Raw genomic sequence first — 18,922 nt, 5'->3', positions numbered from 1 at the left:
TTCACACGCAGAGTGCACTGGTTTTCGGATTTGGAAACAAGGGGTAGTGACCACATCCCAACATACCTGAAGATTGACGGCTTTCCAGGTCTCAAGTCCTCCAGAGCCGTCCAGTGCACCGATTGGCAAAAATACAAGTTAATCATGGAAGACTATGTTGGCACCTCACCTTTCAACCTAGAGTACGCAATAAAGAGTGCCCTACAATCAACGACGCGTTCGCTTCCGGTGAGTTCATCTCGCACTGATATGGACATTGATCTCGAGAAACTCCGAGCGATTCGTCGTCGTGCAGAACGACGTTGTAGGCGCACGAGGTCACTTGATGATCTGAGAGTAGCCAGACGCACACAAAAGAAAATACAGCGTCACATGGACAAGTTGGACAAGCAACGATGGGTATCTTTTTGCGAGTCTTTGGATCCCAGAAAGCCTCTGTCACTAATCTGGAGAACTGTCCGGGGTCTTCGTACAACCATTACTGAGCGCTACCCATTAAAATCTCTGGCACTTCACTTACGCTGCGAAGAGATTGATGTTGCAGATTACTTCTGTCGAAGAATTGCCTGCGGCTCAAATTCAACTGGGACAAAGACGCCCGACTTTTCTGTATCCTCAAGTGATCCCCGAATGGAGATTTTGTTTTCAATGGACGAACTAAAGGCTGCGCTTGCTTTGTTTAGACGTTCTTCAGCGCCAGGACCTGACGGCATCACTTACCGCGCTCTGTGTCACCTAGGAGATCAAGCTCGGCAGGCACTCCTGCAGCTGTACAACGACTCCTGGCAAACTGGCATGGTTCCACAGGAATGGAAGTCAAGTCACCTGATTCCAGTTCTCAAAGCCGGCAAGTCACCCTTGGACATTTCCTCTTACCGCCCGATTGCCCTCGCGAGCTGTGTGGGAAAAGTTATGGAAAGGATGATTTTAACTCGTCTGAAATGGTACTTAGAGTTCTACGAAATATATCCAGATGCCATGTCCGGGTTCAGACGAGGCCGCTCGTCAATTGACAATGTAGTTGACTTGGTGACATATGTAGAACACCAGAAGGCCTGCAAACGGTTATCTGCTGCTCTGTTTCTTGACGTTAAAGGGGCCTACGACAATGTCACCCACGAAGCCATTCTCAGCGCACTAGAAGGAGTGGGACTCGGTGGCAGGATATATACGTGGGTTCAGAGCTACCTACAGAATAGATCATTTTACGTGCATACAGAGAATGGCCTGACACCCGAGTATTACTGCAGCCGAGGAGTCGCGCATGGCGGAGTGCTAAGCCCGACGCTGTTCAACCTAACACTCATTGAACTAGTTGGCAAGCAACCAAGCAGTGTACGGCTTTCCATTTATGCTGATGACATCTGTGTGTGGACATCAGGTGTGACTCGACTTCAACTTCGCGCTCGACTTCAGAAGGCAGCATCAGTGACATCGTACCACTTACGCAAAGAAGGGCTTGAAATTGCAAGTGAAAAGTGTGCAGTCGTGGCCTTCACCAGAAAACCAATGTCCGCATACGGCATATCAATTAACGGGCAGTTGGTGTCATGCAGCGGGAGTCACAGGTTCATGGGAGTCATAATCGACCGAAACCTGTCTTGGACACCCCACGTAAACTACGTGAAAAAGCGGCTGACTGCCATTTGTCACTTATTCAGGTTTCTTGCTGGGAAAAGTTGGGGAATGTCTGTCGAGTCTATGTTATAGCTCTACAAAGTATTATTTACTGCATTCCTGCGGTATAGCCTACCTGTTATACCGAACACGTGCAAAACGAACCTGCGCACAATCCAAAATATTCAAGCCCAAGCGCTTAGGATATGCCTTGGTTTACCGCGCTGCGCATCGACAGCTAAAACAATTGCCATTGCACAAGACTACTCGATCATGACGCACATCACCATTGAAACGATGCGTACGTACCTCAGGCAACATGCTAGGAATCCTTCCCACCACTTGGCAACCCTCGCTACTGAGAGGCCCCGCACTAAATTTAGTGCAATTGTCTGTGCTCAGCGTGCGTCGTTTACGTCAGGTTTTACGCCTGCTGAGAAACTGGTGTATCCTCCGTGGTGCCTGACACTTCCACAAGTGCGTGTTTCAATTCCAGGAATACAGAAAAAATCAAATTTGCCTTCATCAGCCCTAAAACAATTGAGCTTGAGCCATCTGCACGAAATGTACAACAACCACGTGCACATATACACCGATGGTTCAACCACATCGTCTGGTTCTGGTGGTGCGGTGGTGATTCCAGCTAGAGGAATCACTCTGCGATTCAAACTGTCACATGTCACTACGTCCACAGCGGCAGAACTTGCGGCTTTGCGTGGCGCCATAGAGTACATCAAATCCCAAAGACCGAATAAATGGGCTGTGTTTTCCGACTCAAAACCAGCCCTACAGAGCATGCAGTCAGTCCTTCGAAGAGGTTGCCATGAACAATTAACTTACGAAGTTGTCAAGCTCGTTCACCACGTCACAGAAACAGGCCACGAGGTCAAGTTTCAGTGGCTTCCTGGCCATTGTGGGATCAGTGGCAATGATTCCGCAGACAACGCGGCTCGCACATTGCACCAAGAAGAACACACCCTTCCGATTCCTTTGTCAAAGACTGACGCTGCAAAGCAACTTCGTCACCTGGCACGTAGTCTGAGTCTGCAGGAGTGGAACACCCCAAGCATAAGACATACGAGACTATACCAAATAAACCCTCGACTGGAACTTCGACCTCCATCCGGACTTCGTCGGCGTGAAGTTCACTTCTTTGTCGCCTTTGGTTGGGGGTTGCCTTCACAAAAGCATATAGAACCCTCATCGAATTGACCGACAATGCGGAATGCGACGTCTGCTGCACCAAAGAAGACATCGACCATCTGATATGCCATTGCCCTCGATTTGCCTCTCAAAGACAGAAGCTTTCGGACGCATTGCGACAATTGGACGATCGGCCACTCTCTGTGTAGATGCTACTGGAACACCGTCATCACCTTTCGTCGGCTCAAAAAGCAGTCAAAGCTGTCTTGTGCTTTTTGAGGACTACAGGCCTATGTGACCACCTTTAACTTTTGTGTAGTGCCACCGCTGCATACGCGCCAGCCGATTGACTGACAATCCTCCTTTTTTTCTTTTTTTTCTCTCTCTTTCTCTTCTCTTTCCTCTCTCTCTCATCTTTATGCCCCCTTTCTATTCCCCCAGCGTAGGGTAGCAAACTGGGCATGTGCCTGGTTAACCTTCCTGCCTTCCCTCTTGTTGTTTACCCCCTTACACCAAAAGCTTGTTTCAAGACAAGCGATACTTCTGCCGCTCGTCTACGCAGTCAGAAAATTAGGGACTATGTCCCCGAAGGAAACACTGATGGGATGTGAAGCAGCGGTGGTTTGCACGGCGCTGACCCGGTTGCAAAGCGCGTCGACGTGGGTGCTGCATGAAGGGTTTGAAGCGAAACTCGAGTAAACGCTTGTTTGAAACGCAAAGACACGGGGAGTGGGTTAAGCTTCATGTAAGCTTCATCGCAGATAAGCGAGCCGAAATAGTGTTTCTACTCGAGTGCGGTCGAGTGTTGTGGTCGGTGGAGGAGGTGAAGCGAGAGAGAAGTATGTTGCGAGCAGGTGGAAGAGCCGGCAGCTGCGGGAGCTGCGGCAAGCGTGCGGTGAGTGAGAGAGGGAGATAGTGATATCAGCGCGCACCTGCGAGAATAGCGGGTGAGGGAAGCGTGATGTCAACGCACAGCTTCGGCGTGACGTACTTGGCAGCGCTCCAACAGCTGCAACGAGAGGAATGCGTTGCGGCGCGTTCATACCACGGTGTAAAAATATATTCGTGCTGACACTCTCCTCGCAACGCGTTGAAAAGCGCAATCCCAGCGCATCCACATAATGTTCAGGTCGTTATCAGTTATTTCCCAGCTTCGTCAGTGCCTTCTTGGATGGCGCTACGACGAGCGGGGTCAGCCGTCTCGGTCTCGGGAACACGCTCTGCAGAAAGATGCATGCTGCTGATTATGGGTCTTTTTGTTGGCATGTGTGACCGCGCTGTTTTGAAGCCAGGGTTTTTTTTTTTGTTCACGCATGTTTACGCTATGTTGTCGACGAAGGTGACATCACATTGCTGAAGGGTTCTCAAAATGGCTAGAACGTGTTTTGTACCGCATTGCCGTTTTGGCTTCGGACTTCTGCGGAGCATGTGCCTCTCTTCAAGGTGCCGTCTGACAGTGATCGTCTGACGGTGATCGTTGGCATAAATATGTGAATTCGCATCATACCATCTAGCCATGAACAACCGCATTGCTTTAGTGGGCTGTATACGAGATACTTGCGTGGTTCAAATATTTATATGTTTCGTGGAACAACTGCATTGCTCTTGTGTGCGTCATATGGAATACTTGAACGTTTAAAATTTTTATTTATGTCACGTTCACGTTAAACAAGCGCAACTATGCTTCACCAATTACCTGTAATACGCATGAAATACGTTTCTGGTGCACTAGCGATTAAGTTTTGACAGAGGTGTAATAATTATTATTGAGAGTTTACTTGTCGAAATGACGATTTGATTACGAGGGACGCCATAGTGGAGGGCTCCTCTCTAGATAGATATGTGGGGTTTAACGTCCCAAAACCACCATATTATTATGAGAGACGCCGTAGTGGAGGCCTCCGGAAATTTTGACCACCTGGGGTTCTTTAACATGCACCCAAATCTGAGAACACGGGCCTACAACATTTCCGCCTCCATTGGAAAAGCAGCCGTCGCAGCCGGGATTCAATCTCGCGACCTGCGGGTAAGCAGTCGAGTACCTTAGCCACTAGACCACTGCGGCTGGCCAGGGCTCCTCTCCAATTTCGACCATCCGGGGCTGTTTAACATGCACCTACATCTAAGCACGTGGAAGTTCCTTGCATGTTTTCCCCACGGCGAAGAATTTTGATAGAGGTATAGCACTTTGGCTAACGATTATTATTATTATTATTATTATTATTATTATTATTATTTGCATCGAGCAATACCATGAACAGCGAAAAATACTAGTGCGCGTGAGCGAAACTATCCGTGTGACCACGTTCGCAGCCTGCACAAGACGTTTTTGTGTTAATGAATCGTTATATCTGGTAAAGTTTTGCCTTTTAAATTGAAATAACAAATTTTCTTCGCGCTTTAGGTGTTACTCACACTGCTTTGAACGAGAACGTTGGGGAGGCAGAGGAATTTCAATGTGCCAGCATCGCTCTTTGGGTACGTTGGCCGCTGCACCATCTGACGGCACAGCGTGCCCGCGAGACCGAACATTATCTGGCCGCTCAGGCGCGCTCAGAGTCAACACCTCATTCTTCTTATGCCACGGTTCATACGGATGCATGTAGTACGTACGTACGACGTTACACACGTGAGTCAAAAAGCTGCTTCGCCTTTAAAAACTAATCAGCCAGTAGTCAGATGCAAGACCACTCGACTGATAATCAAGACACCGCCACCAGCGGTGCCATTGAAGAACGGGGGCGGTGGGAGGGAAAGACTGCCTGCCTACTGACTACGCTGCACGGATCTCGACTGCTTGCAACCCTTCGCGCGCGTTACGACGTACCTTCGTTCACGTTACCTTCAATCACGGGCTGTCGTCAGCGCTCTGAGGAGCAAGTATACGGTGGTGGCAGTAAGGCGCGAACCCTATCCACGCGTGCTAAAGTGGTTTTTTAGCTGTTGTGATTAGGCGAAACCTTTGTTTTTTTATATCTTTTGCCATAGTGGGCCAGGACATAACTTAAGGGAAGTAAATAACTTCAGCGCGTCGTCTAGGTAGTTGCTACTGACAACAGGGCCCACGCGTTTTTTTTGTACTCATGAGGCCTTCAAGAGAAGAAGTAACCTTGCTCGTGTACTTTAACGACGTTTCCGGCACACAGAGACGAAGCTCTCAATACAGCCGCACTTTTCGCCACGCGTTCTTGGTGGAGCCGCGATGATAGCCAACAAATAGAAGTGTCTTTCGTGGCTGCTACTAGGGCACGTTGGCTGCACGTTCTCATGCTTATCGCTAGCTGCATGCGAGTGGAAGAACGCGCGCCCTCACATTGCTGCGTTCACTGCCACCCAGAAAATTTCTTTAAAACAGAGAGACGTCGACTTCTCTTCAAGGTGAACGCAACTGGTTTGCTCTGGCATGCATGAACAAAAATAAAATAGAATACGCCTACAGAACAATAAACTGAAAGAAGTGAAAAATATACCAAACGCAGTAATAGAGAGTATTAGGCAGCCAATATTTAAAGTAATACGTCCCGAAAACGAGAGCAGCGAAAGAACTGAACGTTCAGACCAGCAGCTGCCCGGTATACACTATAAGCAGTACAATCACTACATGAATAATTAAACCCGAATGCATAATACAGCAATAGATTCCATATACTTAGTGCACATTTTAGAACAAAGCTCCGGAAAACGAGTTGTAATCTGCATTACACAGAAACAAAAAACAGCTAGATAGCAGCCTTATCTCATTATTTAATGTTTGAACATTTAAACGCCTTGCGAATTGTTCAAGGAACAATTTTTTTGTTATCGTCAGTCTGTGAATAGCGGCATAGACCGGATCGAGCGCTGACATTGACCGTTGGAGCATTCCTTTCCAGACCATAATATTATTTTTCCGCCTACATTAAGCCATAATGGCACTCGTTTGAAAGAAAAGCCTAATAGAATTTTCCAAAAATTGTTATTCAATTCCACGTCGTTGTTAATAAAATACCCGAATATTATTATTGCATCGATTATAAAATTGTAGTCACCGTAGGTTGATTGTGAATGTAGGGGGAGAGAGACAAATTGATATGAAAGTCACGTAGAAAGTAACTATACAGTGGAACTTTGCATAAAGTGCTCAACGTACTCACTTGCTAGTATAAGCACTCATGTTAAGTGATTAATCAAGATATTTTTACTATTACAACGCAGTGCCCACTGCAATCAGAAAATTACATTCAGTAACAACTTATACGTAACCAGTTACGTTATTCACGAGCGTCAAGTGCTTAAATTTCGCAAAACGCTGCGTTATAAAACCCTAGCTTATGTGCGTCCGCAGTTTCACAGTTGCAGCGTGATCATACCGGTGAACCTTGCCGCTCTAATTTGCTTGCTGATCGTAACGTTTGAACAGATATTGACCAGACATTGCACCGAAAAATTGAGGTAGCTAGAAATTCTCGATAAAGAGGCTGCGTAAGCTATTTGAAGGATGACGATGAGGCCGAATAAATTTTGCAGTATGAAATGGCGACGGTGCCAAAAGATAAGTCACGTGAAAGCCAAGCCTGTTTTTCGTTAAGTCTAGTGGTGACGCCAAGATAGTGGAAGGCAGAGTATTTGATTATTGTGACCGAATAACACTACGTGAGGTCCTTGAGGGTCGTAATCTAAATCTGGAAGAGATATGCAGACGTGACTTCTTAGAGTCGCTGAGGAACATGGACCGTCTGCAGCATTTGAGGTTAGCGTGATTGCAACGGTGACTTCAAAAGTACAAAATAAATGAACTTCCTTTGATTGAATGGGTGACCAGTAAAAGAGCGAGGGATTGTGGGATGCACCGTCTGCTACCGGCTTCCGGTTCGAGAAGAGTGGACGACGGCGAACCGCTTCACCGCAAGCCTCAGATTATTCAGGATTCGCGCCCGCGGTCGCCCGTTTATCTTCGTCCTGATAAATTATGGTCAGTTGTTCAGCCGTTGGCTCCTCCAACTCGAGCGTGCAAGGCCAACGCAGGTATCAATTTTCATGTAATAAAGACAGAAAAACGAGCTGGGCTGCGGCTGTGCAGAGAGCCACAGCGACAGGTAGCCTTTGAGTGCGGAACTTTGAAGTCAGATTGTGTGAAAACCATTTTATCACAGGTAGGTGCGTATTCCACACTGAAATTTGGCCCCGTATCTGCATGTAATCTGCAAATGTCGTCGAAAGACGATAGTCTTGCGTGTGGAGATAGTGAACAAAACATTTATTTGATGTTCTGTGCAAGAAAATTGGTGAATTGTACTCTGGAGGCGCTACGTTAGAGTGCCTGGAGTGTGCAGCGGAGGCGAACGAGCGCATCAAGTAACGTCACACGGGAGACATGAGCGCCATATGGTAGCTTTTTTTTTGGGGGGGGGGGGGAACGAAACGCGTGGCTCTGAGACGGGTGTGCGCGCCCGTCTCAGAGGTGATAAGGTGAGGAACGCAAGGCGACGGGTAGGTGCCACCACTGTCTCGTCTTAGCAAAGCGTTGGAAACACTCACCTTTACGGGCAAGCGTTGGATGGTCAGCGCCGCGTGATAAGCGCTACGGTCCTTAAAATAACCTATGTATGCCTTTTCGAGTAAAAGACACACATGCAGAATATATACGTGTTGTTATGGTGCCCTAGGCATGCGCAATAATTGCACAAGTATGAATGCTAAACCTTGAGCAACATTGGTGGGTGCTACGGATGGGGTCGGCCGTTTCAAGTACCTAGTGCTGTTAAGAGTGAAAAAACAGACAAATGCACAGACAGAGAGACAGACAGACAGACAGACCAAAATTTTTCCGTCGAAGGTCCCCAAGAAAGACTATGATCTTTAAAAAAGCATGCGCATGAGTTTCCTGCGAACATAATATTGAGAAATAAATTGTCGCGCAGGCGCGCCTAGCAAATATGTTATGGGAACAGGCGTGCGAAATCTACCTGTCATACGAGATTAGCGCCGGTCATTGCACCCTTATATATGACAAAAAACGCGAAAGCTTCACTCAAGAGTAAGTTTACACGAAGCGCTGGACGAGTTCATTTGCATTTATTTTGGTCAAACTGTGCGCCAGGACGGCACCCAAAGAAAGAAGTGCGTTAAACAAGCACAGGGTTTCGATTATTCGACGCCGTCTATGTCTGACTGTATTGTTTACGTTCCACCGTGCCGCGCAGCTTGACCAAGATCAGCGTTAAAATACCATCTGGATTCGACAAAAAATGCATCTTATAGCGTGCTGAAGGCTAGAAAAAAATATCTCAATGCGTTCAATAAGTGCTGCGCTTCATGCCGATCGACTGACGATGTCGGATGAAGCAGTGATCCCGAAATGAACTCTTAGCACGCTGCTACAGTCATCCCCATCTCCTCAGATCTTTAAAGTGGTGACTTTTCATCTGCAGTAACGTATCATACAATTAAAATTGTTATTTGTATCGACTGATCTTTAGCCAAACTGACAGTACTCCCGAGAAGCGTAAAAGCATCGCAGATCATTTTAGAGCGATAAAAAAGTTTCCTGACCGTTCATAGCTTTCGTAGGTTGTCATCGTCACAGTTACGGTACGCATAAACAAGAAAAAACAACTTCTAAAGCACTGACATTGCATGGAGAGTTGCTTTTTTTAACGGAGCAGTACAATAATGCGCGCGTTCCGCTGCTGACTGGTGTGGAGCGTCGAACCGGAAGCCATTCTATCCCACAGTTCCCTGCAATTGCCCATTTTACCGGTAACTTTTGACAAAGCAGGAACATCGAAGGTGTTGAATGTTGCATGGATTGATTGATTTATGTGTGGGGTTTAACGTCCCAAAACCACCATATGATTATGAGAGACGCCGTAGTGGGGGGCTCCGGAAGTTTCAACTAACAGGAGTTCTTTAACGTGGGCCCAAATCTGAGCACACGGGCCTCAGCACTTTTGCCTTCATCCAAAATAATGTTGCATCAAGAGCTTCAGAACTCGGTGGGTGTCCTTGGCCATGACGTCAACGGAAACAAATAAATTAAAACTAAAAAGAAAGGAAACGACCGTTGAAACGGAAACACAAAAACCTTAAATATTTTGATAAGGAGGGTGTAACATTAGCCAAAACATTAAAAAAAAGGCGTGACGGAAGCCAATAGAACCAAATGCATACACTCTAAAAAAAATGGCAGCATATCCATGGAGTGAATGATGGAGAGTGGGGCGAAGAATTCGTCCGTCCATTCGTTCTTGCTTCCATCCGTCCATGCGTCCGTCAGTGTGACCGTCCATGCGTCCATCAGCCCGTCCGTACGTGCGTCTGTTCGTGCGTCCGTCCCTGCGTTCGTCCATGCAGCCGCCCCTGCGTCCGTTCATGCGTCCATCCATGCATCTGTCTATGTGTCTGTTCGTCCATCTATTCAACACTACAAGTACCACCATCTCGCATCTTTTCATCATATATTCCCCATATAGAAGTACCGCCATCCAGCGGACATTCCAAGGACTAAACGAGAGATGGCACACGCACACTTTCTTACGGCTTGCGCTTCGAGTCCACTTCCCACCTTTAACCACCTCGAGTTCATGGTATATACTAGTTCACTGTATTCGTGGCACTGCGGCCGAACGCTCGCTAAACCTTTCGAAAACCAAGGAGGTTACGCCCAGCGAGTATGACGTAGCAAACTTTTTCAGTCAGATAGTGCTCAATGTACATGCCAATGGCTGCTAATGGGAAATGAGAGGCGGAGAATTCGGCTTTTACTTTCTTACGGCTTGCGCTTCGTATCTACTTCCCATTTTTAACCACCTCGAGTTCATTCATGGTATATACAAGTTCATTGTATTCATGGCACTGCGGCTCAACGCTCGCTAAACCTTTCTAAAGCTAAGGAGGTTACACCCAGTGAGTATAACGTACCAACCCTTTCTTGTCAGGTAGTGCTCAATGTACATGCCAATGGCTGCTAATAGTGATCGCAGCCTGCGCGTTAACTAAAAGCCGAATGCTCCTGTCTCTCATTCCCCATTAGCAGCCATTGACATGTACATTGAGCACTATTTTTTATTGTTCAACAACGCACAGAAGAAGTCTCTCACCGGCACCACCTTCGAGGTCAAAATGTTGTACTTGTTACATACTACGGGGGACGAACGGGTGCCGCTATAAGGAGCTTCGCCCCTCTTACCGAGTAAAAAGGGTGTCTTTTTGTCCCGCAACAATAATCGTCATCAGGCTTGCATGCACTTCCTTTCTTGAAAACTCGGCGCTGGCCACTTTCCTATTGAGAATACAATGTAACCATGATAATGGGCATGTCGATCGTGACCGGAATGTACCGGGCGCGGGGCGATAGCGCAAGGATGGAACGCAATATAGATGACGATTATTGTTGTGGGACAAAAAGACACCCTTTTTACTCGCTCTTTTTTTTAGAGTGTACATTTTATTAGCCTATAGTTACTCACGCTATATTTTAAGGACGAAGCTTTTAAAGCTCGAGATAAAACGTCTGCTATCTGCGAAAAACGCCCCATAGTTTCGTTTATCAATATAAGGCACAGCTTCGCACCACCTGAATTTAACTCCACCTACCCACAGATGCACCGAGGAACAGCCGCCACCAAATCACATTCACTCACGGATACAGTCCGTGCAACCGTCACACTGAGCTTAACCAGCGTGGCGCGAGCCGTGTACTAGCGACTAGGGGTGCAACAGCCAGGTATGTTAGTGATTTCTGGTGCTGGAATGCAGACATTCTTGCATAATCTGTGAAAGGCTCGATTCTACCTCGTATAGGACAAAAAAAATTTCACAGCATATTCACGAACTGAGTGATAATGAGTGTGGCGATGCGTTCATTCGTCCATCTGTCACGTATACGAAAACAATAACGCCATCTAGTGGTATTATTCCCAAGGGCCTACACACACAATACCATCTATTCTGTGATAAGGGAGACGCTACTGGGCACACCGGAGGGACGAGGCATTGCCCCATATATATATATATATATATATATATATATAAGACCAAATTGTAAGGTAAATGTGAAGAATGAAAAGTGGGTGAATATATAACTTGCCGTGGGTAGGAACCCAACCTGCGACGTTATTTGAAGGTTGCAGGTTCGGTTCCTGCCCACGGCAAGTTATCTCACCCACTTTTTTTCCTTCACATTTACCTTACAATTCTGTCTAATAACCTCCCCTATACTTTCCTTGGCATTAAATTCGACGAGACGACACTACTGCTCTGTGCAGACTATGGTTGGGAGTCGCGTTTACCCGTGCGTACGCGTTCCGCATAGGGATGGCCGACACCGCCGACTGTGCACACTGCGGAGATAAAGAAACAATTCGACAAATCCTGTGTGACTACCCGAAATACAACCTGGAAAGACAACACCTTTCTAATAAACTAAACAGGTTAGATGACCAGCCGCTGTCAGAACAAAGTATACTGAGCCATCCTCATGACTCATCGTCACAGAAGACAGCTGTGCACGCGCTACTGGGCTTCTTGCGAACTACTGGCCTGTCGGAACACCTCTGAGTGGATTGATTTTGTGTGTGCGTGTCTGTCAGTGTTTTTATCTCATTTATTTTTTAACTCTCCCTTTCTCTCTCAACCCCCTAATCGCCAACCCCAGTGTAGATAGCGGATATTAGCATCTGGTTAACCTCCCTGCCTTCCTTTTTTCTCGTTTCTCTCTCTTGTCTGGTAAATTTATTATTATTCTGTCAAAACAGCGAAAAAGGAGCCCTTAAATATACACTTCCTTCTCTTATATATATATATATATATATATATATATATATATATATATATATATATATATATATATATATATATAGTGGGAGTAATAATTCAATGGGCCAGTTAGTCTTCGTGAAGGTGTGAGATATGGCACAACGAGAGCGTTGTCAACAAGGATAAATATATTTATTTCCCAAATGTTTCCGGAGGGGTCCTCCCTTCATCAGGGGATGAGTTGTACTGACATAAACTTCCAAACTTCGTTGCTGCCGCGTCCCTCTCGCCTTGAAAGATGTTTGCGAGAGTGAGAGAGAACTAAAAAAAGAAAGAAAGCAAGAAAAAAAAAGAGAAGAAAAAAGACGAAAAGGAAAAAGAAAAACAGAAAAAAAGCAAAAAAAGAGGAAGAACCACTGTCAACACTCAGAACGAAACTAAATGTCCGTGTACGTCCACGCTCCCGTTGTGCCATCTCTCTCTCTCTCTCTCTCTCTCTCTATATATATATATATATATATATATATATATATATATATATAGAGAGAGAGAGAGAGAGAGAGATGGCACAACGGGAGCGTGGACGTACACGGACATTTGGTTTCGTTCTCAGTGTTGACAGTGGTTCTTCCTCTTTTTTTGCTTTTTTTCTTTTTTTCTTTTTCCTTTTCGTCTTTTTTCTTCTCTCTCTCTCTCTCTCTCTCTATATATATATATATATATATATATATATTTATATATATATATATACATATATATATATATATATATATTTATATATATATATATATATATATATATATATATATATATATATATATGTGAAATTTTTCGAAGAATCATACGCTTAGCTGGGCTACCCCCGGTCAACATAGGCAATAGGCATTACCGATGACACAGCAAGCCTGTCGACGGGCTACGCTGCTGTATTCACCAGTGCCATCGACAAAGTACAAGATGGCCATTGACCTCGACAACCTAACCTCTGGGCGCCTGAGCCACGAATATTCTCAGGTAAAACTGAGGAAGACGTGAATGCTTGGCTAAAACACTGCGACAGGGTGAGCCGCTATTACGAATGGGGCGTGCCGGCGAAGCTCGTGAACGTAGTATTTTTCCTTGCCGGAACCGCTTTGCTTTGGTTTGAGAACAATGAACGCGTGCTCACCAATTGCGATATATTTGTTGAGGAACTGAAGGCCTGGTTTGGGGACACGAGTTCTATAAAAAAGAATGCTGAGCAAATGTTGTCACGTGAGCCTAAGTTTCCCGGCGAAAAGTGCACAACCTACATTGAAGAGGTATTGAAGCTTTGCGGGATTGGGAATGCAAATACGTCTGACAAAGACAAAGTCGGCCATTTGTTAAAAGGCATCGCCGATGAGGTGTATAATTTTCTCATAACGAATGAAAACTTGAACACTCCTTCTGCTTTCAGGCAGCAGTGTCCCGCATTCGAGGCGTTAAAGACCCAGAGAATTTTACCGAAGTTCGGGCGCTCTGACAATGTTACCACTGTTGCAAGTATGAATGTCACCGCCTGCGAAGACATTCCCTTCCCCGTACGTCAGGCAGTTCGAGAAGAGCTCACACGGCTTCAAGCAGGGGACGCTCACCACCAATGCTCGTTCGCCATGTACCTCGAACCATCTTCCTACTGGATTCGAGAGCGCCACGTCGAAAAACCAACCACGCACAGAAACGGCAGCTTTCATCCCGCGACTTCCATTTTCCCCGATGGGTCACGACCACCACCGGATGTCATAATCTCGACGTGCTGCTGCGGACCTCCAACCATCGTCAACCAGGCCTCTACCAGAAGACTGCTCTCCGTCATCACAAAATGTTCCTGCTGAGCACGGCCATCTCCGCGTACTTCTGCTAATGTTAGCCGACAAGTCCCCATTTGCTACACATGCGGTCTCCAAGGGCATATTTCGCGCTTCTGTCCCAGCCAGCCACCTATGCCACCACGTTTTTTGTCGTACCCGGCTCGTATGCACGAACACCTTCGCCGCCACATTTTTCGTTGTACCCGCCTCATATGCATGAAGCCTGAACCTCTTACCCGGCCGACCACCGTCCCCGACAGGAATGGCCTAACGAATTGCGCAATGAGTCCCCCGCCTCCGAGCGAAGCCTGACGCCGCCTCCGACACGTTCCGGCCCGTCGCCGTCTCCGCGTCGTCGGTCGCCTTTTCCGCATCAGCTGCGAAACTAGCTGATGAGACCGACGGAGAGGCGATAGTGGGATGGTCAGTTTCGCCAATTCCTCCTTCTGCTGTGATGTTGATGAACAAAGTGCGTGTGTGTATAGACGGTGTAGATACTCTTGCTCTTGTAGACACTGGTGCTTCTATGAGTCTTCGTTTCGAGTAACGTTTTTTGGGTCACAAAGTTATGTTCGCGTGGGATTGTAAAGAAACTTTTTGTGGAGTTGGAGGTGAAGCGTTATGCCCTGTTGGGATTTCCTCTGTTGTACTCACGATTGGTGGACAAAATTTCTGAGTTGAATTCACTGTACTGGCTCGTGCAACTCATGACGTCATTTCAGGGATTGACCTCCTTCATAAATTCGGCGCTACGCTTGACTGTGGAACTGGAGAAATTTTTCTACAATGTACGTTGCCCACTGCCATAGTTGACGATTTTCCGACTCTCCGTATCGACGCGCTTTTGTTATCTGAAGATTTGACGATCCCTCGTCGGTCAGCAGTGTTTGTTCCCGTATGCTCTTGTCACGTCCCCTCAGGACCCTGCACTTGATTTGTCGAGCCGCATACATACAGACGCTATTAAGAAGAATGTGCTGGTCCCACGGTCTGTCCTTACAGCCGGCCCCGCCACAGTGGTATAGCGGCTAAGGTACTCGGCTGCTGAACCGCACGTCACGGGATCGAATGCCGGCTGTGGCGGTGACATTTTTGATGGAGGCGGAAATGCTGTAGGTCCGTGTGCTCAGATTTGGGTGCATGTAAATTTTACCCCAGGTGGTAAAAATTTTTGGAGCCCTCCTCTACGGCGTCTCTCATAATGATATGGTGGTTTTGTGATGTTAAATCCCACATTTCAATCAATGAATCAATCCTCACAGCCATCGATGTACATGCTTGTTTGTGGGCACTCAACACAGCCCCAGAGCCTCTTGTTCTACCAGCCGGATTTAAACTGAGAACGTTTGAGCAGCAGGCCACAGTTGACGTCATTATTGTCTCAGTGTCTCTAACCATCAGTCAAACTGCACCCGACTACTCAGCTGAGATTAAACGCATGATCAACAAGTGATTGCCTGCTTCCGAGCAGAATTTCCTCAAGGGGGTGCTTACACGCTACGCGGAAGTCTTTGATTTCGCTCGAGACAAGCGTTGTTCCATGTTTCCCGAATCACGTATGCCCCACCGCATCAACACGAGAGATCCTACACCAATACGCCAGAAACCCTATCGCGTATTGCCATCAGAGGCAAAAGTGATCACCGACCAGGTCAACGACATGCTGCAGAAAGGCGTTATTCTAGAATCAAGCAGTCCCTTGGTAGCTCCTGACATATATGTAAAAAAAGACAAATCTTGGCGATGTTGTGTCAACTACCGCCGTCTCAACACCGTCACAAAGACAGAAGTGTCACCGCTACCACGCATCAATGATACTGTTGATTGTCTGCACTCGGGCGCATGCTTTTCGTCCGTCGACCTAAAGTATGAATACTGACAGACACACATGCATCCCTCCGACAAGGAGAAGACTGCTTTTGTCACGCCTGATGAGTTATTTCAAATAAACGTTATGTCGTTTTTCTTGTGTATTGCCCAGATGCCTTCGAGCAATTTATGGACTCCATCCTTCGTGGTCTCGAATGGGAGACATGTATGAGTTATCTCGATGACGTAACTATTTTCGGCTAGACACTCCACGAGCACAACCAGTGCCTTAGCGTTGTTCTAGATTGCACCCAACAAGCTGGTCTCATTTTAAACGCAAAAAAGGTGTCCTTTTGGTAAGCATCAAGCCCTTGTGCTCGAATATCTAGTCAACAGGCACAGTATACGGCCAGACTCGCAAACGATCAATGCTATCCGCAACTTCAAGCAACCAACGACTGTGAAGGATCTCCGTAGCTTCGTGAGCCCGTGTTTTTATTTTCCGCGGTTTATAAACGGCATCGCCCAGCTTGCTCATCCACAGACAGAGTTGCTCCGCAAAACGCCCCATTCCGAAGGATCATTGAGTGTGAGGCTGCTCTCAAGCAGCTGAAGTAATTCTGAAGTATTTGCTTACTTCTGGACACCTTTGCGCCATTTCTACCTGGAGGCACTCACAGAACTGCATGTAACAAAATAACTTTTCCGCAGACGTTAGACGGAGACGACCCGTTTATTCAGCATGAAGCCCAAGCTGTCCATTCCTAGCGTGTGCCTACCCCCACTTCGTCATCTTCCCCATCCATCGCGCACGCTCCTCGATGCTCCGTTCCGGCGCAATTTGCAACATCCTCCGGGGCCGGCGAAGATTGGTCTGATGCTTCAAGGGCGCAGAGTTTCTGCACCGGGCGATTCACTACTGAAACATTGGCTAGACGCACTGAGCAAGCGCACTATGCTTTCTCTTCTTGGCAGTAAGGCAATCACTCGGCCTAGCTTCCACTATGTTGCAGGTGTGTTGTCCTCTAACACTAGCACTACATCATCGATCTGTAATTTGGTTGATGAATGACTTGGGCTGTTATGAGCTGAATGCAGTAGTCGCAGGTAGCGTCGTTTCCGTCTTTTCCAAAGTTTATCTATGATACATTGGCGATGAAGAGCCTTGCGGTTGAAGTCAACTGTAGTCGGAAGCTCCGAGAGGTCAATTTGTTGTGGCAGGGAATCTGTGCTTCCCTAGCAAGAAATGCGATGAAGTTAATGGATGGAGCTCATCGGGTTCACCATCTAGATACGTCAGTGGTCTGCCATTGATTACTGCTTCAATTTCGACAGCATGGTTGTGAGGGCTTCCACGCCAAGGCTGCGATATAGAAAATCGCAGGGACAGAATGGCCACATACTGAAATAGGGAGAAGATAGGAAAGATAGACACGGTCGCAGGAGTCCGAGGACGGGGCACCACTCAGCGAGAGCTCTTGTCGGCGTCAGGAGATGGCGTAGGGCGAGCCAGTCGGTCACAGCTGCGCTTTCGTCGGAAATCAAGGTGGCACAACCGGTCGGCACAAAATCCAGCAAGCAAGTTCTACCCGCGTACGGTGGAGAATAAAATGGTTAGGGTGCTTTCAGCGTGTCTCCCTCAGAAAAACAGAAAAACATTCCTGGTTTAAGCAGCAAAAACTACCTTAATAGCAGCCCGCAAACAGAACGTGAGGTGTGACGAACAATAGTTTTCGCCGTATGCCTGTCGGTATATGGTGCGCTCCTCGCAAATGTTGACCCTGCAGCGTCACAAAGGGAGTTCCGGCATACATCAAACCACAAAAAATCCCGATTGTACCTAAATACACATTGTACTCTTACTTTAAAACATCAGTCAAATATCTTCTAGGCAATGCTTGCCACAAAAATCGGGCTGAGGTGGCCCCGCATGCAGGACTATCAAACAACTCAACCATCATGAGTTTCAAAATTTGGTGTCAGGGGACCTTTAAAGAGAGGTGGTGAACGCTGTTATTTCCTATTTCTTTATTCCACTGTGTCGCCGCATGCAGGTGAGTAAAGTAAGAAGAGGAATGAATTAGCAAGGAATGCACTCTATAAGAATCAACTATGCAGCAACACACGCTCATGGCGAGTTGATGAAAGGAAGCTAACACAAAAGATAATCGGACTTCGCAACAGGTGAAAAATATACCAATGCTACGCTACTCTTAATGTCCACAGCAAGAAGCGCTGCTCAATAAAAAAAATTAAAAAACATATCTTCTTTATCCGATACAGTAATGATGAGTATGACGCTGAATATCGAAAGTATAAAAAGGAATTTTGATATAGTTTTAACAACCACGAACGCTGCCCTTGCGATGAATTGCTTGCGTTTGTCACAACATCATGCCGTTGAGTATACCACAGGCATGCTGCATGCTCAGAAATGCCGTGGAACAGGGTTGCCGCTCGTGCTTAGCATTGCTTCTACAAAATAGCATTCGTTTAAGTGTCTTTTATACCGAGCACCCTTGAGAGCGCGTCAACAAGCACACTCCAAAAGTCGAAGTTGCAGCCACTATCGTAAACGTAGTACAAAGTCGGCGTGCTCATGAATTATTGAGCGTGTTGCCTCGCAGCAACGAAGCGCGGCGGAGATAAGCGGTAAGGTTGATGTCCACATCGCCACTGACTGCTGCCACTTACCGGGCAGCACGTAATTAAAACGTGTTCAGTGTCGTTGGGGACCCGGTACCCGAAGTTTGGATGCCGGGCGAGAAGTCGTCACTGGCCAGGAA

This window comes from Rhipicephalus microplus, chromosome X (genome assembly GCF_043290135.1).
Source record: "Rhipicephalus microplus isolate Deutch F79 chromosome X, USDA_Rmic, whole genome shotgun sequence".
Lineage (NCBI taxonomy): Eukaryota > Metazoa > Arthropoda > Arachnida > Ixodida > Ixodidae > Rhipicephalus > Rhipicephalus microplus.
The sequence above is the reverse complement of the archived record's forward strand: the minus strand, read 5'-3'. Positions refer to the sequence as shown.